Source organism: Anomaloglossus baeobatrachus, chromosome 10 (genome assembly GCF_048569485.1).
Source record: "Anomaloglossus baeobatrachus isolate aAnoBae1 chromosome 10, aAnoBae1.hap1, whole genome shotgun sequence".
Taxonomy (NCBI): Eukaryota; Metazoa; Chordata; class Amphibia; order Anura; family Aromobatidae; genus Anomaloglossus; species Anomaloglossus baeobatrachus.
In genome coordinates, this window is record NC_134362.1 from 53,813,862 (window position 1) to 53,838,021 (window position 24,160).

The 24,160-nt window shown below is 45.6% G+C and overlaps 1 protein-coding gene across 1 annotated transcript in view; it reads left to right on the forward strand.

Annotated features, from left to right (window-relative positions):
• Positions 1-24,160, forward strand: part of CHRM1 (cholinergic receptor muscarinic 1) — a 308,333-nt gene that overhangs the window by 82,592 nt on the left and 201,581 nt on the right. The window contains exon 2 of the mRNA XM_075326148.1: positions 9,960-10,043. The gene's annotated coding sequence lies outside the window, so the exon portion shown is untranslated. The remainder of the gene's footprint in view (positions 1-9,959; positions 10,044-24,160) is intronic.

Genomic DNA, 24,160 nt, shown 5'->3' on the forward strand with positions numbered 1-24,160 from the left:
TTATAATATGCAACCAGCAAATATGTACATAAACGGAACAAAAACACAGTAGAACATAAATACAGGAAATACCTTCCAGGGACTGAGCGAAAGGGAATTCCCGGGACCGCGCACCGGACTCCCCCAGGGAGACCACCAACAGCAAACCCCTATACAGGGACTGTCTGGCAATCACCCCAGAAGCCCTAAATGCGCAGCAGCCGGGACACAAAAGGGCAATAGGTAAGTCGAAAAATGTCTGTACGTGATGTGAGTCCAGAGTGGTATTAAACGGAAGGAACCGGGCAGAAGTTCCGACCAAAGACGGCAAACGGAGTCCAGGTACAGCTAGATGATACCAGATGAAGTCCAGAGTCGGTGTCGGTTGTTTTCCAAGAGGATCCGAATAACAATCAGGAACCAAAAGCAGCAGGGCAGGAGCACACAGGAAGCAGTATACTCAGGCACTGGACTAAGCTTTAGGGGCGGCTTTTAAACAGATGGACAGGAAGTAGGGCAACAGAACAGAAAACTCCATGTTAACAAAGGGCAAGCTCTTTCAAAAGAAAACTGGAAAACCCGGAACTCTGACACTGGCAGTTTTTTAAGTTGGCTCCAGATGATTCTAAAAAGGCCATTTGCAACACCTGCCATGCCAGCATCAGCAGGGGTACCAAAACTAGCAGCCTGACCACCACCAGCATGATCAGGCACATGTCAGCCAAGCACCCGACTTTGTGGGAAGTACAACAGAGTCGAGGAGCAGTGCTTGCTGATGTCACTGCTACGTCTTCGCTGGTTGTGCATGCGAGCCAATCCCCTGTCCATGCTGCCTGCGAACAAGCCTCCTCCACTCCTGCACCTGCAGTTGCCTACGCAGAAAGAACACCATCATCAAGCACGTCCTTGTCCCAGCGCAACGTTCAGTTATCCATTCAGCAAACCTTTGAGCGCAGGCGCAAATACACTGCCAACACCCCACATGCCACAGTTCTAAATGCTAACATTTCGCGACTGCTTGCGCTGGAAATGTTGCCTTTTAGGCTGGTTGAGACAGAAGCATTCCGCGAACTGATGGTGGCAGCTGTCCCACGTTACTCGGTCCACAGACGCCACTATTTCTCCCTGTGTGCCGTCCCCGCATTGCATAACTAACCACGTGTCACAAAACATCACACGTGCCCTGAACAACGCTGTTTCAGCCAAAGTCCACCTAACAACAGACACGTGGACAAGTGCATGTGGGCAAGGACGCTACATCTCGTTGACGTCACACTGGGTTAATATTGTGCAAGCTGGGACCCAGTCTGAGCGAGGGACGGAACACGTCCTTCACACACCAAGTTTTGCAGGCCCTACCTCAGTCAGGGTTTCACACACACTCTACAGCTCCGGAATGTCATGCTCCTCAGCCTCCTCCTCCTCCTGCGCATCCTGATCCACTTTACCCTCCACACCAGTCCCAAGCTGGAAGTGTCGCTGGCGGAGGAGGGGACGGTGCGCTCTCCCACTACTCGGGTCCGGCTGACGCAGCTCTACGGCTGCTGCTGCTCGTTGGCTCGAGCGATGGCCGGATCCCGGGGACTCGAGCGGCGCTACTCGCCCGTGAGTGAAAAGGGGTGGTTTGGGTTTTGGGGATATTGTCCGTGACGCCACCCACGGTTGTGGTGATTGTGTGGACACCACCGCTGCTCTGGACGGGGATCCCGGGAGCCTGTGACAGGGAGCAGCTTTGTTGTTATTTCTCCCCTCCGTGGGTAGGGGGGTTGGTTGTCCCGGGGCCTGGTGATGGGGTAGAGATGGATGACAGGCGGGTTGCGGGGCCTGATGAAGTGCATGGTCGCAGGGGCAGCGCTGTGCCGCACGGCACGGAGGTACTCACTCAGCCCAATGATGATGACACAGTTCAGGGTAAAACAAGTGGCTGGATGGACGGGTCACTCGGACGGCTGCGGTTGTTCCTCCCTGCAGGTTAGTGATGACTGTCTCTCCCTGCACCTAAGTTAAGTGTTGGTAGTGATGGTTTCCCAACGGTAACCCGCTCCCTGACCTGGATATGGGCCGGAGGAGCCCCTTTTGCCCACAGGCGCTGGCCCTGGGAGACGGTTGCCCTTGGCGGTGGCTGTGTCTCCCCTTCACGGTTGTACGGTTGCCTTCTATCTGGACTTGGCTGTTTGGAAACCCTGAGGTCCCCTTCAATAACGGATTTGGCAAATTCACGGCGACACCAAGCCTTGCCGGGATCCGAAAGTCCTCTGCCAATGGTGCTGGCTTCTCTTTGTATACCGGTCCGGTACGGCCGGGTCACCACCCGTCCACGGTCCTTACGGCAGACTCCAATCGGCCTCCACTGCAGACGGTCACCACATCCTGCCAACCTTGCTGTCCTGTCCGGGCCACACACCCGGACCAACTTCAGGCTCTTTGCTGTCACTTTTCTCCTCTCTACTACTTTCCTCCTTCCACTTCCTTAGCTTAACTCTCACTGCCTGTGTTTTCCCTCCTCCTCGGTGGGTGGAGACCAACCGCCTGGCTCCACACCCTGGTGTGGACAACAGCCCCTGGGGAAGGCAACAAGGATTTTGTGTTTTGACTATGATATGCCTGCAGGGAGTGTGGGGTGTTTAAGTGTTGTGCTCTGTGGCCCCTGGCTTGTCCAGGGCGACACAGAAGCACTGCAGCACTGCCTCGGCGAAGCGGCAACAGGCAGTGCTGAAGCTAATCTGCATAGGTGACAAACCCCACAATGCAGAAGAGGTGTGGACAGCTCTGAAACAGCAGGCAGATCACTGGCTCACAACTCTGAACCTAAAGCCAGGAAAGGTCGTGTGTGACAATGGCCGGAACCTGGTGGCGGCTTTGAGGCGAGGCCAGCTGACACATGTTCCATGCGTGGCCCATGTGCTCAACCTCGAGGTTCAGCGGTTTCTAAAGTCATACTCAGAGCTGTCTGATCTGCTGGTAAAAGTTCGCCGCCTGTCTGCACATTTTCGAAAGTCACCTACTGCTTCAGCCGGCCTTGCCGGCTTAAGACGCCGTTTGCATCTTCCGGCACACAGACTGGTGTGTGATGTCCCCACGCGTTGGAATTCAACTCTGCACATGTTGGTCAGGATATGTGAGCAGAAGAGGGCAGTTGTTGAGTACCTGCATCACCTAAGCCGTCGGGAAATGGGTCAAACTCCACACATAACACCTGAGGAGTGGAGATGGATGTCCGACCTATGCACCATCCGCCAAAACTTTGAGGACTACAACAAGATGGTGAGCGGCGATGACGACATTATTAGCGTCACCATACCGCTTCTCTGCCTTCTAAAATGGTCTCTGCTCAGAAAACAAACATGATGCATTGCAGGCGGAGCGCGATGAGTTTCAGCAAGAAACAGTAGTGGGTGTGGGTGATGAATGATAACACACAGCCCAGCCTCGTCTCATCACAACGTGCAGTGGAGGACTATGACGAGGAGGAGGATGAAGACATGGAGCAACTCTCTGGCCAAATTGAGGATATGACATGCAGTCATATCCTCGGTTCAGCGTGGCTGGCCAGAGGACAGGGTAGATGATGAGGAGGAGGAGGACAGCATGTTCAGTCATCGTGTTGGTCAGGATACTGAAGTGATGGCTGTTAAGAGTCTGGCACACATGGCTGACTTTATGGTAAGCTGCCTGTCTCGTGACCCTCGCGTTAAGAACATCTTGGCCGACAATCATTACTGGTTGGTAACACTGTTAGACCCACGCTAAAAGGAGAACTTTATGTCTCTTATTCCCGAGGCGGAGAGGTCAGGCAAAATGCAGCAGTTCCAGAAGGCCATAGTCACGGAAGTAGGCAAAGCATTCCCCTCACAAAACGCTAGCGGCATAGGTCATGAATCAGTGGACAACCGAGGCGTACAGCCGAGAGAGGCACAAGTCCAATCCGCCAGAGGTAGGGGAACAGTCTTTAAGATGTGTGACAGTTTTCTCAGCCCCTCACGTACCACAGCCCCTGAGGTGCGGGGTAGTGCCACAAGAAATCCTAAGTTTGCCCAGATGCTGAAGGAGTACCTTGCAGATCGAACAACTGTACTCCGACATTCCTCTGTGCCTTACAATTATTGGGTATCCAAGCTGGACACGTGGCATGAATTGGCTCTCTACGCCTTGGAAGGCCTGGCCTGCCCTGCTGCTAGCGTTTTGTCAGAGCGTGTTTTTAGTGCCGCAGGTGGAATCATTACAGATAAACGCACCCGCCTGTCAACTGAAAATGCTGACAAGCTGACTCTGATCAAGATGAACAAGGGTTGGATTGGGCCAGACTTCACCACACCACCAGCAAATGAGAGCGGAATTTAAAGTTTGCCATGTACCTCCACTCACCCATGGGTACACACTTCTGGACTTTGGATAATCGCTGGACTGCTCCTCCTTCTCCTCATGCGCCACCATGATGATGACCGTTACAAATTGCAATACTTAGGCCTTTGTTTCAGGTATACCCCCAGTGGTAAATTTTTTCGCCCATTCTTTGCAGAATGGACATTACAACGACAGGAGACCCGCTCCTTTGCAATGGGAACAATGTTTTGAGGCCCTCATGCACGTCTCTACCCAGGGACAACGTGGAGCCTCCCAATTTTTGGCTGCCCTGCCTAAGGGCTATACTACAATAGACCCACTTCCTTCCAATGGGCACTTCAGGTTTACAGGCCCTCATGCACGTCTCTATCCAGGGACAACGTGGAGCCTGACGCTGCCACCGACTGCCACACACGTGCTGTTTTTAAATGCAAGCACGGACGCAATAAGAACCTAACTGGTTTTTAGGAGCGACAATTACTGAGAAGTCTGACACTATCAGACACTGCTGACTGACGTGTATTATACACTAGACTTGTGCGTTATATAATAGTTTGTGCAAAACGCGCACCTGTACGCTGCCACCGACTGCCACACACGTGCTGTTTTTAAATGCAAGCACGGACGCAATAAGAACCTAACTGGTTTTTAGGAGCGACAATTACTGAGAAGTCTGACACTATCAGACACTGCTGACTGACGTGTATTATACACTAGACTTGTGCGTTATATAATAGTTTGTGCAAAACGCGCACCTGTACGCTGCCACCGACTGCCACACACGTGCTGTTTTTAAATGCAAGCACGGACGCAATAAGAACCTAACTGGTTTTTAGGAGCGACAATTACTGAGAAGTCTGACACTATCAGACACTGCTGACTGACGTGTATTATACACTAGACTTGTGCGTTATATAATAGTTTGTGCAAAACGCGCACCTGTACGCTGCCACCGACTGCCACACACGTGCTGTTTTTAAATGCAAGCACGGACGCAATAAGAACCTAACTGGTTTTTAGGAGCGACAATTACTGAGAAGTCTGACACTATCTGGACTGTTTTACACTGTGTACACCAGCCCCAGATATGATGAAGGCTGGTATACGGTCACCACTACCCTGCCTGCCTGCCTGCCTGTATACTGGTACAATAGTCCTGACAAGGACTCTTCTGGTCACTAGCCTGTATTCCGACCTGGCTATACCCTGCCTGTATACAGCAACAATAGTCCTGAGAAGGACTCTGCTACTGTACTCCGACCTGGCTATACCCTGCCTGCCTGTATACAACTAGAATAGTCCTGAGAAGGACTTCTGGTCACACTGTTTGCAGCCCTGCTCCGGAACTAACTATAAAGGGCCGCAAAGCTTTCCCTGAATCAGCGACACTCTCCCTACACTCACTGTCAGAATAGCTGTGAGCAGAGCACAGCGCGCCGGCCTATATAAAGGCTCGGTGACGCTGTGCAGGCCGGCCAATCACTGCAATTCCACAACTAACAGGGCTGTGGCATTGCAGTGGTCTGCCAGCCAATCCCTGCATGAGGGCTGGCTCTCAAAAGAGCGCCAACATGCAGAAATGAAGACCACGAGTAAAGCACGAGTATCGCGAGATTACTCGGTCCCCGCCGAGCAGCCCGAGTACAGTGATACTCGTGCGAGTACCGAGTAGTGACAAGCATGCTCGCTCATCACTAATTAGCAATATGCACCCAGAACTCCTTGTGATGTATATTGCACCTGACAGGTTCCCTTTAACGCGACTTGTTCCCATTGTAGTTGGCATTTTTTACAGACGACTGTATCACAAGGTTTATCCTCTACACTTTATAACATGTTTCTTTCTGTGTGAGACATTTCCAGGACAATCCTCCACCGGCTCGTACTTTTCTCTAAGACGGTGCCATGAATTATGCACATTCTCACTTTGAATAAATCCCCTTATGATGGCTTCCATATAATTCCACCACGTTCATCCCATATTTAGCATGTTTCAGCATACGATATCTGCTTGTCTTCCAACTCCGCTGCTTTCTTGTAAACTACACAGTTAAATCAGAAACGTGGCTAAGACATAAGCACAGGAGAGAGTAGAGAATATTGTGTTTCATTGCCAGGAGTGATGTTGAAATGAATTATAAGGCTATCAACCTTTCACACATCCACTTGTTGCCGATCCAGGAGAAACAAAGAGAATTAAGAATTTTAAGATTTTGCCTTAATATAGGAAAGTGCTTCAATCTTCTGAATGTTCCTTGGATGAACCTTACACTATTTTTAATGATAGAATCCTTCAAGTCCCGTTATCTTATTAAGCTTTTCAACACAATCTGGCGTGTTGTCCATTAAAGCCTCCCCTGATATTAAATTCCGCTCTTTAGCTGTCGAAAACTTTCACTTGTTGCAGGTGACATCTCCTTTCCTTTAACCTCAAGGAGTGACCTTCTGTCTAATGGGCATCGATGGTAATAACAAAGTTCGGAATGTTCGGAATGTTCTCTGATTGGAACCTGACTATATTTATATATAATGATATCCTATTCCCCTGAAGACTCGTTCCCCCTCCTGCACAAATAAACTTTGCTTTTCCTCCTCGAAAATCTTCCATCCCGTTTATTAATTTCATTGTACATCTATGAACTCTTTCCAGTGCGGTAAAGGCTTTTTTTTAATTTGTTTGTTTTTTTGAATCCTAACCCTACAGCATGAATCACAATCCTGGACAAGAACCAAACATTTATTATTAAAGTGTTGTCCAAATAACCGAATTAAATGGAACAAATAAGATACAGCATTTGATTGATCTATTTACATTGTTCTTTCACTAAAAAATTGAGAACTTTCCAGAAAAAAAAAACTCTTTTGCTATCCTGACCTTCTACTGTCATCCCATCAATTTCTTATTGTCTTTTAAAGGGAATTGGTCACCAGGTTTTTGCATTGAAGTGTCTAATGAGCATGTGCAAAGGTCATTGTGAAGGGAGGGGGATCAGGGTCAGCTGTGATATCGACTATTGTGATCGGTGGATTCTGTGCTGTCAGCTGTGTTACATATAATTTGTATCCTGCTGGAAACTTTTCATTAAAAAGAATTTGTCACCAGGATTTTGCCACCTAATCTGAGAGCAGGATAATGTAGGGGCAGAGACCCTGATTCCAGCAATGTGTCACTTACTGGGCTGTTTGGTGTAGTTTTGATAAAATCACTGTTTAATCAGCAGGAGATTATCATTACAGGACTACTTGGCCTGCTTCCAGGTAGTCCAACATATATATGACCTCTGTATAACTGCTAGATCTGTAGCAGAGAAAACATTGATTTTATCAAAATGACAGCAAACAGCTCAGTAAGTGAGACATCGCTGGAATCAGGGTCTCTGTCTCTACATTATTCTGCTCTCAGATGGGGGAGCAAAAACCTGGTGACAGATTCCCTTTAAAATTCTTATAATGTATGCATAATTGTAAGGATTCATCATTATTAAAGCACATCTTTATAGATATATATATATATATATTTATTTATTTAATATTTTTTTTTTTAATTTTACATCAGATATTAGATTTCTTGCATCTGTTACTTAAAAACTGAGCTATTATTCTAAGTGTGCGACCATACAAATGAACTTTGGATCAGATTCCCAGTGTAATGAAGAAAGGCATGGATGCTGGGCCATACAGGTGCCGTGCTCCTTAATCAATGACTTTGGGTGGGGTGCATGACACTTAGGGGTACTTTGCACGCTGCGACATCGCAAGCCGATGCTGCGATGCCGAGCACGATAGTCCCCACCCCCGTCGCAGCTGAGATATCCTTGTGATAGCTGCCGTAGCGAACATTATCGCTACGGCAGCTTCACATGGACTCGCCTGTCCTGGGACGTCGCTCTGGCCGGCGACCCGCCTCCTTATTAAGGGGGCGGGTCGTTTGGCGTCACAGCGACATCACACGGCAGGCGGCCAATAGGAGCGGAGATGATCGGGATGTAAACATCCCGCCCACCTCCTTCCTTCCGCATATCCTACGGGAGCCGCGGTGACGCCGGTAGGAGATGTTCCTCGCTCCTGCGGCTTCACACACAGCGATGTGTGCTGCCGCAGGAACGAGGAACAACATCGGACCGTCGCGTCAGCGTAATTATGGATTACGCCGACGCTGCACCGATGATACGATTACGACGCTTTTGTGCTCGTTAATCGTATCATCTAGGCTTTACACACTACGATGTCGCCTGCGATGCCGGATGTGCGTCACTTTCAATTTGACCCCACCGACATCGCACCTGCGATGTCGTAGTGTGCAAAGTACCCCTTAGGTTGGAGTCACGAGTCGCGAGTGCCTCGCGTGTAACTCGCGTGAGTCTCTCATTGAATCACCCGGCACGGCCACACACTCTCCAGACAGGAGCGTCTCAGCTGCATAGAGATACATGCAACGGACCTGCTCCTGTCAGCAGAGTGTGCGGTGTCAGGTGATTCAATGAGAGACTTGTGTGAGTTACACGCGAGGCACTCGCAAGTGTGACTCTGGCCTTACTGCTTTCTTCAGGCTGGTGGCCATCACCCGGCTGCCAGTCCTTATAGACAAATAAGTAACCCACTCAACACCAGAGTTCACTTGGTAACCAATCTTGTTCAGTTTATTCTTCATAACGTTAAGGCAGACATGGCCCCACTCCTTATGATTCTGCTTCCTCTGCTTTTGGGAGATTCTTTCTGTCCCCCTCTATCTTGGGTCTGTGTCTCTATTTCCCCCTCTTCATTACACCTTCATCCGCTTCTGGGCCCCAACGGCTCTCTACTCATACTACTCTATAAGCCCGCCGGGGTGAGCTGTAGGCTATGGATCTTTCGAGGTTACCTCAAGCCCTGACACCGTGGCCACATCTTCTCTTACTCAAACCCTATCCAGAACTGGCACCCAACACAGCCCGCACTACCAGCCAACCCACTTGCCACCTATCACTCCTCATCTACCTCGACTTAACCCTGCCCTATCTGATATCTAATCTCCTGTTGCACCAGCCTGCTCGCTAGGTGAACAGACCCGACTCGGCTACATAGAGAAACTACACTCCGCTAGCAATATGTACATGTTAAGACTAGTGTTGAGCGGACCCGGATCCGCAAAATCCGGATCCGCACGGTTTGAGAGCCCGATCCGAGTCCGACCAGTACCCGGTATTCCGGGTGCACGATCCTTTTTTTTCTCTCTCTCTCTCTCTCTCTCTCTCATTATGACCGATCCGCTCAACTCTAGTTAACACACATCCATATAATATGTTCAGTATAAAACACCTTTCACAGAACAGATAGACAACATATATAGCATAAAACAGTGTCGGGACTCGACCTCCTCTACAGTAAAGAAAGTACTATTCTTCTTAAAGAGTAAACACACTTTCAGGTAACTTTTTTAAATACCCTGTTCTATGTTTATATATAAGGAATGACAACATTTCTGGCCGTTATATAACATGTATCCTATGTTTCCAACAGTTTTCCTCTTTCCTCCTCTCTATCTCTTAATTTGCAATTGACTCTGAGCTGGTGGGTGGAGATTATTAGCTATGATCACTTTCATACACAACACACTGAGATATTTTACTATTCTTTATTCATTTATTTTTTTTTAGCATATAAAGGAAAGCTTCAGCAGCATGGAAGAAGTTATGGTGCAGAACTGAGCAGTGTGGATGTGAATCCAGCTCTGGAGTGAGGTAAAAGACTTGTAAGAAAGCTCAGCACAATCCTACTGTCTCCTTCTGCCTGTTTCCTCGCTTCTCCTCCCCTCTCCTCTCTCTATAGAGTATAATACGCTGTTTAACCTGTCACTGCAATGAACTAGTAACTCTTATCGTCCTGATAAAGATCCAGTTGTGTTGTTTGGGTTTATATGGTTTTAAATGTTCTTTTGTCTGTATACTCTTGTGTATAATAATTATCTTCAAAGTATGATGAAACAATATTTATGATCTCCATATCATTTATAGGTGTGCGTAATTTATGTGTTTAGCTCTTTGTCTTTCTTCTTACCAATTTCGATTTTTATTTTATATACATTGACAGCACCACAGGTTTCAATATGTATTACGGTGCCCAATTTTGTAGTCCCATTTATAGGAGGGGGTGTAACCAGACGCCACAGTGAGCTGGCAGGTCGTCATGTCTTGGGAAAGATGGTGTGGAGCTGTTTATTCATTGTGGATAGGTGGGTGGAGGAGCGAAGTGGTTTATAAGTGCGGAAGGAAGCAGATCTCTCTGATAAGCTATATTACATAGTTTCTTATGTTCACTTTTACTATTCATTTATGAAAAGTTTATTGGAAGTACAGTTTCTTTTTAAAGAGACAAGCTGAGTATGGAGTCCTGCAGACGGTGGTTCATGGGAGAAAAGTATGTAAATTAGCTCTCCTAGAGAAGGAAAAAGAAAATTTTGCAAGTACCATCTTGTAAGACCTCTTTGTTTATCCAGGGTATTGCGAATCTTTATCCTTTGCGTATTGGGAACCTGTCCCCAAATTTGGGCCTTCTAAACTAAAACTGCACCTTAAGAGGCACTTGTGCTGCATTCTATAAAGGTGCACGTTACCCCCTGACCCCCATGTAGACCCCACAAATACCTTTATAAAATCTCCTGCCCGGTATGTAAATTCTCTGGTTTGGTCCGATCGGCGTCTTATTCTGCACCTCCTGTCCCTCCTTCCGTCGTCCTCCTGTGCTGATTGATGTGGATGACGCCTCGGATGCCATCCACGTAGGTGGACAAAATCTCCATATTCCTAGCTCGCGTAGGTGCACTTTGCTCTGCCCCTTTGCGGACAGAGCCAAAAACATAGGTGTGACCAAAATCTATACCTGAGCGACCTAGCGAGTTTTCTGCTCAGGCGCGTGATTTTGCCCAGCGATGTGGATAACGTCACTTGCTTCATTCACATTGCCGGGCAAAATCTCGCGCCTGTGCAGAGAACTCGCCGGTGTGTCTCAGCATTAACCCTATGGCAAGGCGTCATAGGAGTACAAATATAGCAGAAAAGCAACAACAATCCGCACACTGCAATTATGACGTTTAGGGAGGAGGCCATGAGTGATAAAGGAGCCCCTATTGTCTGCCACTTGGATGCCATGGTCATTACTGATTGTGGCATCTAAGGTGTTAAACAGATGCAATGTATTAGACAGCTCTGCCAAGCTGGATGGTGAAAAGTTATATGGAACCCAAAGCTAATCTATACTCACTTCCAGTGGGAACATCTTTTGACATGTCACTGACATGAAGTATAAAGAGATTACCAGGGACCGGGGTTCCTAAACTGGCCCTGAGGCTAGTAGGCCCTAGCTGTCCTTATCCCAGAGGTACTTCTAATGGTGAAGGAGTCTGGACCACCAACCTAGCCTTGTTCCTGACCAGCCCTGCTCTAATACTCCCTCTTGCCTTCACCAATAGAGGGCCGGATCAGGAGTGATTAATCCACACAAATAGACAAATGGGGAAACCAAAACCAAAACTGTAACTCACACCAATCATACACAGAGGTATAAGACAATATGTGATCAGGAGGAAATAAAGAGCAGGGAGGGAATAAACAGATGACAAAAAAATTCCCACAACACATCAAACAGCACTCAGTAATTAACCAGCAACTGGATCACAACAGCACAATCTACTGGTATCACCTAAAGCTATAATCGGCACAGGAAGTCAGTTTCCACCATCTTAACAAGGCGGGTACAAGCTGTGATAGTTTTCTCATAACAGAGTGCTTTTCCACAGCTGTGATTCCGCATATCCACATGCGCTCCTGCCTTTCACAAGCAACCACTGACCACCAATCTTGTGTGAGTTTGAAAAAGGTCCAGGAAAGGACCAAAATCTCTAACTAATTGACACACGTTGTGGTCTTTGTGTATTGAAATATATTTTGGAAGTTTCTTTGTTAAATTAAGTGTCAGATTTCTTTTCTACTAAATATGAATGGACTGGGATCCTATCCGGGCATCTCCATCCTGAAGGAAGTGCTGTTTTTTTCCTAATATTATTCGATCACTAATGAGCACACAGCTGGTCGATGCCCGAGCCTGCCTATGCAACTCAGAAGCTTCAGGGAAACCACAGTGTGGAGTATCCGAGTCTATAGCGGGCTTTACACACTACGATATCGTTAATGAATTATCGTCGGGGTCACGGTGTTTGTGACGCACATCCGGTGTCATTAACGATATCGCAGTGTGTGACACTTATGAGCGACCTAAAACAATCGCAAAAGCGGCCAAAATAGTTTGCCGCGGAGAGGTCGTCCTGAAACAAAAAATTGTTTTCTGATTATTAACGATGTTGTTCCTCGTTCCTGCGGCACCACACATCGCTGTGTGTGACACCTCAGGAGCGAGGAACATCTCCTTACCTGCCTCCACCGGCAATGAGGAAGGAAGGAGGTGGGCGGGATGTTACGTCCCGCTCATCTCCGCCCCTCTGCTTCTATTGGATGCCTGCTGTGTGACGTCGCTGTGACGCTGCACGAACTGCCCCCTTAGAAAGGAGGCGGTTCGCCGGCCAGAGTGACGTCGCAGAGCAGGTATGTGTGTGTGATGCTGCCGTAGCGATAATGTTCGCTACGGCAGCGATCACACGATATCGCATGTACGACGGGGGCGGGTGCTATCGCGGTCGATATCGCTAGCCGATGCTAGCGATGACGCAGCGTGTAAAGCCAGCTTATGGTGTGAACACCACTAGATACTGCCATGACAGTCGGTGAGTTTTGAGCCAAACGCCGTGTGACAGTCACCGTGACACTTTGGAAAATGAAATAGGGATGGTCGAATACCTCAAATATTCGGCTTCGCGAATATTTGCCGAATAGTTCGCCGCTATTCGACTATTCGCGACTATTCGATGCGCAATGTAAGTCTATGGGAAACCTGATTAACAACTATTCGGAACTATTCGGGCTTCCCATAGACTTACATTGCGCATCGACTATTTGCATAGAGGCGAGCTATTCGTTGGATATTCGCGAAGCCGATTATTTGAGGTATTCGATCATCTCTAAAAATTATCTGTAGGTTGATTACTGCTTTAATACCTGTTTAAGTCACCAGGTGTATTGTATAATTGAGACACTTTAGATTATAATTAGGCAATTTATCCCAGGTAGTTACAGGTTTTGTCGTAAAGCCTAAGGTCGAATGTCTACTTGTGTATTTGGCTTGGTGTAAATATTTGATATTACTCATCCCTGTTGCCCTGTAAATCTTTATTGTGTGTATGTGGCATGGTACAGGAGTCAATGTTTACTATGACTGTAACATAACTTGTGTTGCTTGCTATTTCATTTACATATAAAAGTTGTTTCTTTGGCCGGAGCACACCTTTGGACTACAAAGAGTGATCGATGACTAGGGAACATGACATTAATCCCTTTACATCCATCAAATATAGCAGTGAGGGTTAGACTAATAGAACACTAAAAAGTCAGAAATCACCATTTAATGTTACAGCTACTGAAAAATATAGAAAAATACTGCTTCTTCAGATTCTCCCCACCATCATGGCCACTATAACTCCCACTAGGATGACTTTTTCCCGCAGATCTGCTGTGAAGCCCACCTGAAAAACTGCCCTAAGAACACTCAAAAGATTGAACATGTGCAATATATCATAAAAGTGAGTACACCCCTCACATTGTTGTAAATATTTATTATATCTTTTCATGGGACAGCACTGAAGGTCTGATCCTGTGATACAATGTACAGTGTCAGTGTGCAGCTTATATAACAGTGTACATTTAGAGTGTCCTTTAAATAACTCAACACACAGCCATTAATGTCTAAATAGCTGGCAACAAAAGTGAGTAAACCTCTAAGTTAAATTGACCAAATTGTGCTCAATTAGCCATTTTCCCTCCCCGGTGTCATGTGACTCATTAGTGTTACAAGGTCTCCGGTGTGAATCGGGAGCAGGTGTTACATTTGGTGTTCTCTCTCACACACTCTCTCATACTGGTCACTGGAATTTCAACATGGCAAAGAATTCTCTGAGGATCTGAAAAAAAGAATAGTTGCTCTACATAAAGATGGCCGAGGCTATAAGAAGATTGCCAACACTCTGAACCTGAGCTGCAGCATGGTGGTCAAGACGATACAGCAGTTTAAGAAGACACAGAACAGACCAGAACAATGGTTGACCAAAGAAGCTGAGTGCACGTATTTTCAAAATAGACTTATGAGTGCTGCCAGCATTGCTGCAGAGGTTACAGGGGTGGGGGGTCCGCCAGTCAGTGCTCAGATCATACCTCTGCACACTGCAGCAAATTGGTCTGCATGGTTGTCATCCCAGAAGGAAGCCTCTTCTACAGATGATGTACAAGAAAGTCTGCAAATAGCTTGCTAAAGATAATCAGACTAAGGACATGGATTACTGGAACCATGTCCTGTGGTCTGATGAGACCAAGATAAACTTATTTGGTTCAGATGGTGTCAAATGTGTGGCAGCAACCAGGTAAGGAATACAAAGACAAGTGTGTCCTGCCTACAGTCAGGCATGGTGGTGGGAGTGTCATTGTTTGGGGCTGCATGAGTGCTGCCAGCTGTTGGCAGCTACAGTTCATTGAGGGAACTATGAATGCAGATATGTACTGTGACATACTGAAGCAGAGCATGATCCCCTCCCTACGGAAACAGGGCCACAAGGCAGTAATCCAACATGATAACGACCCCAGTCACATCTCCAAGACCACCACTGCCTTGCTAAAGAAACTGAGGGTGAAGGTGCTGGAGAGGGCAAGTGTCTTCAGACCTAAACACTATTGAGCATCTGTCGGGCCTTCTCAAATAGACGATAGAGGGACGTAAGGACTTTAACATTCACCAGCTCCGTTATGTTGTCATGGAGGATGGAAGAGGATCCAACGGCTCCTGTGAAGCTCTGGTGACCTCCATGCCCAAGAGAATTAAGGCAATGATTGAGAATAATGGTGGTCACATAAAATATTGACACTTTGGGCACAATTTGTCCGTTTTCACTTAGGCGTGTACTCACTTTTGTTGGCAGCAGTCATTCATTAATAGACATTAATGGCTGTGTGCTGAGTTATTTAGAGGACATAATTTATATATTATTTTTTTTAAGAGTATTTTGATGCAAAGCAGTTAAAAGAATTGATCTATTTTTTGGCCATTTTCCGCTTGGAAGACAAGGTTCTACAAACTAAATAAAGAAGTATATGGGGAGCTCAAAAAGAAAGCCACAAGAAGTTGGGCGTCTTTTGTAGCATTTTAAAATGCTGAGTTCTTTGTAAAAAAAAAAACCTCACACGAGTTTAGAAGACGTTGTGTGCACAAACCCTTAAGGAGTTCTCTCTATGTGTTTTTTTATGCATAGAAGAACAGACCCCGCTCTGCTTGTCGTGGACTTGCTGCCATATGGTGTCTCCATGAGGCATCTCATTGTTCCCTTGAAGCAATGCTTCCAGAGAACAGCGCCTCTGTAATATGGCACATAATACTGTATGCATGAGGAAACCTTATAACACTAATCCAGTCAAATCATTTAAGCTACAGAGTGTTAGTATGTGGTGTGTTCTCAAATCCAAGATGCTTCATACAGAGGGAAACGTCCATCTTTATAGACCTTATCCAGCTAAATACCTGCTATACAATGCAATAAATTATGTTACATTATATGTGTAATACAGTGGGGGAAAAAGTATTTAGTCAGCCATCAATTGTGCAAGTTCTCCTACTTATAAAGATGAGAGAGGCCTGTAATTGACATCATAGGTGACCAAGTCTCCTGGTACTTACCTGCACGTAACCTTCGATCATAACAAGATCTCCTTCTCTACTCCCCTCTCATCTCCTCTTCCCACAATCGCATACAAGATTTCTCCCGCGTCACCCCCCATACTCTGAAACGCTCTGCCACAACATATCAGGCTCTCGCCTACCTTGACAAGCTTCAAAAGGAACCTGAAGACCCACCTCTTCCGACAAGCCTACAACCTGCCATAACCCTCAGTCCGCTATGGCACTGCACGACCATCTCTACCCTCACCTACTGTATCCTCACCTATTCCTTGTAGACTGTGAGCCCTCGCGGGCAGGGTCCTCTCTCCTCCTGTACCTGTCTGTGCCTTGTATTGTTTATGATTATTGTACTTGTCCCTATTTTGTATACCCCTTTCACATGTAAAGCGCCATGGAATAAATGGTGCTATAATAATAATAAATAATAATAATAATAATAGGTAGACCACAACTATGAGGGACAAAATGAGAAAACAAATCCAGAAAATCACCTTGTCTGATTTGGCAAGATTTTATTTGCAAATTATGGTGGAAAATAAGTATTTAGTCACCTAAAAACATGCAAGATTTCTGGCTCTTACAGACCTGTAACTTCTTCTTTAAGAGGCTCCTCTGTCCTCCACTCATTACCTGTAGTAATGGCGCCTGTTTGAACTTGTTATCAGTATAAGAGACACCGGCCACAACCTCAAACAATCACACTCCAAACTCCACTATGGTGAAAACCAAAGAGCTGTCAAAGGACACCAAAAACAAAATTGTAGCCTTGCACCAGGCTGGGAAGACTGAATCTACACTGAATCTACAATAGGCAAGCAGCTTGGTGTGATTAAATCAACTGTGGGAGCAATAATAAGAAAATAGAAGACATACAAGACCACTGATAATCTCTCTCTATCTGGTGCACTATGCAAGATCTCACCCCGTGGGGTCAAAATGATGATAAGAACGGTGAACAAAAATCCCAGATCCATATGGAGGGACCTAGTGAATGACCTGCATAGAGCTGGGACCACCGTAACAGAGGCTACCATCAGTAACCCACTACGCCGCCAGGGATTTAGATCCTGCAGTGCCAGATATGTTCCCCTGCTTAAGCCCGTACATGTCTGGGCCCATCTGAAGTTTGCTAGAGAGCATTTGGATTATCCAGAAAAGTATTGGGAGAATGTCATATGGTTCAATGAAACCAAAGTAGAACTCTTTGTTAGAAACACAACTCGTTGTGTTTGAAGGAGACAGAATGCTGAGTTGCATCCAAAAAACTCCATACCTACTGTGAAGCATGGGGGTGGCACCATCATTCTTTGGGGCTGTTTCTCTGCAAAGGGACCAGGACGACTGATTTGTGTATATTAAAGAATGAATGGGGCCATGTATCATGAGATTTTAAGTGCAAACCTCCTTCCATCAGCAAGGGCATTGAAGATGAAATGTGGCTGGGTCTTTCAGCATGATAATGATCCCAAGCACACCGCCAGGGCAACGAAGGAGTGGCTTCGTAAGAAGCATATAAAGATCCTGGAGTGGCCTAGCCAGTCTCCAGATCTCAACCCCATAGAAATCTTTGGAGAGAGTTGAAAGTCCATATTGCCCAGCGACAGGCCCAAAACATCACTGCTCTAGAGGAGATCTGCATGGAGGAATAGGCCAACATACTACCAACAGTGTGTGGAAACCTTGTGAAGACTTACAGAAAACGTTTGACCTCTGTCATTGCCAACAAAGGATATAGAACAAAATATTGAGATGAACTTTTGTTATTGACCAAATACTTATTTTCCACCATAATTTAATTTTAAGTATGTATGCATTTTAGCATTAGCAGTCTTATAGATATGTAACTTTAGCTGGGGGGGGTCTGTGGTGGACCAACAAGACTTAAAAATGTCCAGACACTTTTAATTTTATCAAGTTCTTTATTGTTATCATTGAACATACAGGACATATTACCATTGAGGTCTAATATGTAATTTATGAAACAACTCATAAGATAGAACTCTATGGACTAGTGACAGCCTCTAAACTAGTCAACTAGAAAAGGGCTTGTCTTCTGCTATACATTTGTAGGCAAAATATTGTCAGAAGCTAGGCTCACCTGAGGATCATCTGAGTCTGATTTTTTTCCTGTATACTATACTTGTTCTGGGATTATGGTTGACAAACAGATTTCATACCGAAATCATAAATAGTCATGTACTGTATATGTGTAAAATAGCTCTGTTCATGGTAACCTGGCAGCTTCTAATATGACTTCCATGGATAGACTTTGCTCTGGTCACTCCATCTAGCAATTCTAAGGTGGTGCCTTACTTTTCCCCCTTTATACCTAAACAAGAATTTGGACTTTCACAAGGGTCCTGGGTTGGGTCCACAATGTGGCTGCTGGCCGCTGGAGCAGGTCATGCATAGGATAGTCAGAAGTCAATACCAAGGGGTCAAGAGTAGAAGAATCGGTACAGAATCGTCAGGCAGAAGAATAGTTTAGACTCATGCCAAGGAGATAAATAGGAATTACACTTATCGGTCAGTGGTAAAGGCACAGGAGTGAGCCAGAGTAAAAATATATAACTGGTAACTAGACGTAGGAAGGCATGGGTAGAGTAGCATAACTAACGGGGGGCAGCGGGTGTAGTTGTCCCAGGCCCCACCATCAGAGTGACCCACCCAGAGCTACCGCTACTGCAAACTGTATCAGCGTGAAGCAGTAATATAGGTGTGAATCTAAGTATAGTGACTTTCAGTAACAGTATGGTTATCTGCTGTAGCTCCCCTATGATTAAGCTGCGCCACCGTAATTGTAATCTGAGTTACCGGTTAGGGGCCCACTCAAATGTTTTGCCTTCTTTGAGCTGAACCCCTAGCTATGCCTCTGTATGGGTATAAATATTGTGAGCCCCACTAGGTATCGGGAAGTACCAAGCAGGCGGCGAAAGGTAAGGGCTGACCTCTGCGTCTAGGAAAGGTGGAGATGGTGACCCCTGAGCAAACCTACTGCTGGTCCCTGGGGTCCTTCATCACCCTAGATAGGTTCCGCACCTATGTGCCAAGCCGGATACCTGACGCTAGGTATCCCTAGTGCTGGACCCTATATAGGGAATGGGTGGGATGAGCTCTTTATCAACCCCCACTAAACACTATAGAAGACACAAGGAGGACACATGGGGGAAAAAGCATGAACTACTTTTCCACAGATGACTCAGGCAGAAGTCCAGCAACAATACTACAGATAAGAGCAAACCACCTGCTTGCAATTAGAGCCAGAATGAACTGAATACTATCACCAGCACCAGTCCAGGGAAGAAGGGAGTATTTAGGAACCAAGCGAATACTGATGATCAGCAGCCGGGTGGAAGGCGAGCTCCTGCTAGGTCCAAAAAGTGAGAGAGCTGAATCCAGCAGGAAAGCTACCTATACCAATGAATACTGACAGCAGGAACAATAGAAAGTCAGGGAGTATTTGAAGCAGCCAAACGCTGTGACCTTCTATTGCCAGGAACCATATGACACCCACCCAAAGCTCAAAGAAGGGGAGTCAATTATATAACTAAGTTCCAGATTTAACCACCAAGTTCCTTGCCTGGATGGCACCACTAAACCTAGAACAGCAACCCAAACTGCTGCACTGTCACCCGTAATAACAGCACAGCGCCACTCGGTGGCAGTGTGAATAAGCACAGACAAGGGTATAACAAATATGTAGATTTGAAGTTGGAACCATATTACAACAATTAAATATCAAATTCTGCGATATTTCAGGCTATTCCCCTATTACAATCCTTAAATATGTCCAAAATGTAAATGGGTGTAAACCATGCCCCTTTTGACATCAAGAAGCATAGTCCTTCATAGCGGCAACTTTTGATTAGCTGTGCAACAACAGGTTTAGACCCATTAGGTGGATATCATTACCCAGCTCATTAAATTACCTAAGGATGTATGTCAGAGAAAGTATAATGAGCAATACATAGAAATAAGGTAGATTTTATTGTCAACTTTAAGACTACCATTTAAAGGGAACCTGTCAGCAGAAATGTCCCCTAAAACCTAACAGATTCCCCCTCTGCAGCTCCTGGGCTGCATTCTATAAAGGTCCCTGTTATGATTGTGCCCACTTTCTGACCAAAAAAAAGAGTTTATAAAGTTGTACCTTTTTGGCTTCTGATTCTGTAAATCCGTCACGGGGGCGGGCTGCCTGATGGCCGTTATTCTGCCCCCTGGTCCTGTATGCCGCCCCCATCGCTGATTTCAATACTTCTGGACGCCGCCCACTGCTCCAGCCATCCCCGCGCATGCCCAGTGCCCATCTCTCGGGGATGAGCACTGTGCCCAGCGTCACCGCTGGTGACGTGCACGCAGGGTTAAGATTATGGGCGGTGCTGTGATGTTTATTCCTAAGCAACCGCCCATAATCGCGGGACCGCGCTTTCCCCCTCGGCCTGCTTCTTTCTGCGCAAGCGCGCTGCTGCTGACCTCACTTCGCCTCCTTCCCATCTTGCCCCGAGGCAGGAAATAGATGGGAAGAGCGCGGAGCAGTGACTACACCGAAAGCGCGGTCCCGCGATTATGGGCGGTTGCTTAGGAATAAACATCACAGCACCGCCCATAATCTTAACCCTGCGTGCACGTGACGCTGGGCACAGTGCTCATCCCCGAGAGATGAGCACTGGGCATGCGCGGGGATGGCTGGAGCAGTGGGCGGCGTCCAGAAGTATTGAAATCAGCGATGGGGGCGGCATACAGGACCAGGGGGCAGAATAACGGCCATCAGGCAGCCCGCCCCCGTGACGGATTTACAGAATCAGAAGCCAAAAAGGTACAACTTTATAAACACTTTTTTTCGGTCAGAAAGTGGGCACAATCATAACAGGGACCTTTATAGAATGCAGCCCAGGAGCTGCAGAGGGGGAATCTGTTAGGTTTTAGGGGACATTTCTGCTGACAGGTTCCCTTTAATATTAAAGTGTTCGTAGGGGTTTGTAATAAAAAAAGATTAAATATACACTGGGGATATATATAATACATCGGTCTTTTATTTTTTTATTTTTTTTTTTTAAATTGTGTTGAGAATTAATCTAGCAGAAGGTAATAGCCGGAATGAGAATGGTAATAAAGAGAATAATAATAAAGTAGTTAGAGACTTATTATTTTACTGTTCTTGCTCCATCTATCATGAACAATAAAGGTTGATAAATCACCTCAGCCCTTCTCCTTTTTTGCACTTCTTAAGTGCATTCAGTTTTCTTAGCAATCACTTGATTTTCTCTTTAGTGACCCACATTTTACTCAGGATTTTGCGCATTGAAAATATGTAGTGTCCGCAACTGCACCAAATACTCATCATGGGAATATTTACATTTTTTTTTCCATTTTTCCATCCATCAAAATCTGACATTTTTCTTCTGAGTCATCCCTTTGCATCTGTTTTTTTTACTCAGCAGGTAAGCTCTCTTGCCTTTTGTTATTGAAATGGAGACAGTTGCACCGCATGGCTAAGATATGTCAAACAATGAATATGGGAATATGGACATGCATTACTGCTATGAAAAAAACATGTAACAATTGAGATACTTAGCACACAAAAATGGCCAGTTTTATGTGAGCCCAACAGCCAATACCAAAGTGGCCTGTTATTGTTGGGTCCCTATCAAATTAATGCACCTACAATTTATGGGTGGAAAGGAACTTGCAAATGGAGAATTAAAATGGCCTAAGGCTGAAGAGCAGGAGTGCTCAATCAAAAGGTATGACCCTGTAATCTAAGAAAAAGACTGATGGCACCTCCTACCTTTCTAATGTGAATAGGTGCAAACTGAACATGAAACAGTAACAAAAAGGAGACAGTTGCACTCTGCAGTGCTAAGATATATGGAACAATGAATATGGCAATATAGACATGCATTACTGCTATGAAAACCATGAAAATGGAGATACTTAGCACAAAAATGGCCAGTTTTATGTGAGCCCAACAGCCAATGCCAAATTAATGCCTCTCTTTGGGTTAAAAAACCTACAATTTATGGGTAGACAGGAACCTAGAAATGGAGAATTAAGATATATCAAACGATATGTCGTCGCGGTCACGTTGTAAGTGACGCACATCTGGCATCGTTTAACATATCGAAGCGTGTAACAGCTACGAGCGAGTGTGAACGAGCAAAAATACTCACCTTATCGTTGCTCGTTGACACGTTGCTCATTTTCTAAAAATCGAACGTCCGGTTGTTCATTGTTCCTGAGGCAGCACACATCGCTCCGTGTGACATCCCGGGAACGATGAACTGCAGCTTACCTGCGGCCGTCGGCAATGCGGAAGGAAGGAGGTGGGGTGAATGTGTACGTCCCGCTCATCTCCACCCCTCCGCTTCTATTGGCCGGCCACTGTGTGACGTCGCTATGACGCCGAACGTCCTTCCCCCTTCAGGAAGTGGATGTTCGCTGTCCACAGTGAGGTCATTTGGAAGGTAAGTATGTGTGACAGGGGTTAACGACTTTCTGTGACACGGGCAACAAATTCCCGTGCCGCACAAACGATGGGGGCGGGTGCGATCGCACATGCGATCGCTCATGAAATCGACGCGTGTAAAGCAGCCTTTAGGCTGAAGAGCAGTAGTGCTCAATCAGACGGCATGACCCTGTTATTTAGGAAAAAGACTGATGGCACTTCCTACCTTTCTAATGTGAACAGATGCAAACTGAACATAAAACTTAATAACAAAATGAGACAGTTGCACACTGCAGTGCTAAGATATGTAGAACAATGAATATGGGAATATAGACTGCTATGAAAAATATGTAAAAATTGAGATACTTAGTCTTTTTTCACTGAGCAGGTAAACTCTCTGGACTTTTTTTATCCATTGACTCTTAGCAATGGATCCGTTAAAAAAAGGATGAAACTGCAGTAAAAAGTCTGTCTTCTGTTCTTCATTCATTCTTGCCAGATTCCCATTGACTTCAATGGCCAAGTCTTATCCACAAAATAGAACAGAAAAGGACCTGTTCTGAGTCTCATGAATCAGACACAAAAATCAATTAATTTTTTTCACGGATGTATGAATGAAACTGTATGAGTCCATGTGCTGTCTGCTTAATAATGGAGACTACATGAAAAAAAATAGCATGTGTGCGAATTTAATTTTAGTAATAATATTACAATACTGTAGTATTTTTTTAAATCTTGTAGTTTTGTTCACATATTGTATCCACTGAGATCCATTTTGAAATATAAGTGAAATATCTTTAAGGGGTATATTTTTTTCCAGCCAAAAGGTCATTTTAAATTTTCACTTTTAAGGGCTTGTCTACATCTGGCAGATTTTCTGCAAATTTTCCCCCTTGATTTTTTGGGTAGAACATCTGCAGCGTTTTACAGTAGCAGCAATGTTGATAATAATATCTTCCATACCCTCCAAGTATGTTAAGTTCAAATGAAGAACAAATGGGGTTTTATTGAGGAATTTTAACATTAAATTCAATCTCCAATAAATCTCATTTTATTGTGGATCTCACTGTGGGTTACTGTTAGGTCTTTAACAAAATATAAGTTCAGAATAAAAAATAAGAAAAAATTCTAAATTATGATACTGAACTCTGCTACTGGTTTCTTAGCTCCTAGCAGTGTTTCCGAGCACCAAGACCAACATGAAAACTAAGTTAGCCTATGTGTCATGTGTCTTCAGACTTGAGACCCTGCGCTGTCCCTTATCTCAGAAGTAGGCTTAATTGTAACGAGGTCTGAGCCCCCAGCGTGACCCTAACTCCTGTCCAAGCCCTGATCTTACTCCCCCTCTCGCCCACCATTGGGGCGGGCCAGAAACACAGTAACAAAACCCAACAGAAATGACACAGACAAGGGAGAACGAAAACTCATACACACTGCACTCACACACAAAGGAGAAACTATATGTGTACAGAGAATAAAGAAAAGGGAAGGAAGTAAATGCACAACACGGGATCTTTCACACCACTCAAAATAGCAACTACTGATCACCATAAACTGGATCACCACAAAGACCAGAATCACTGA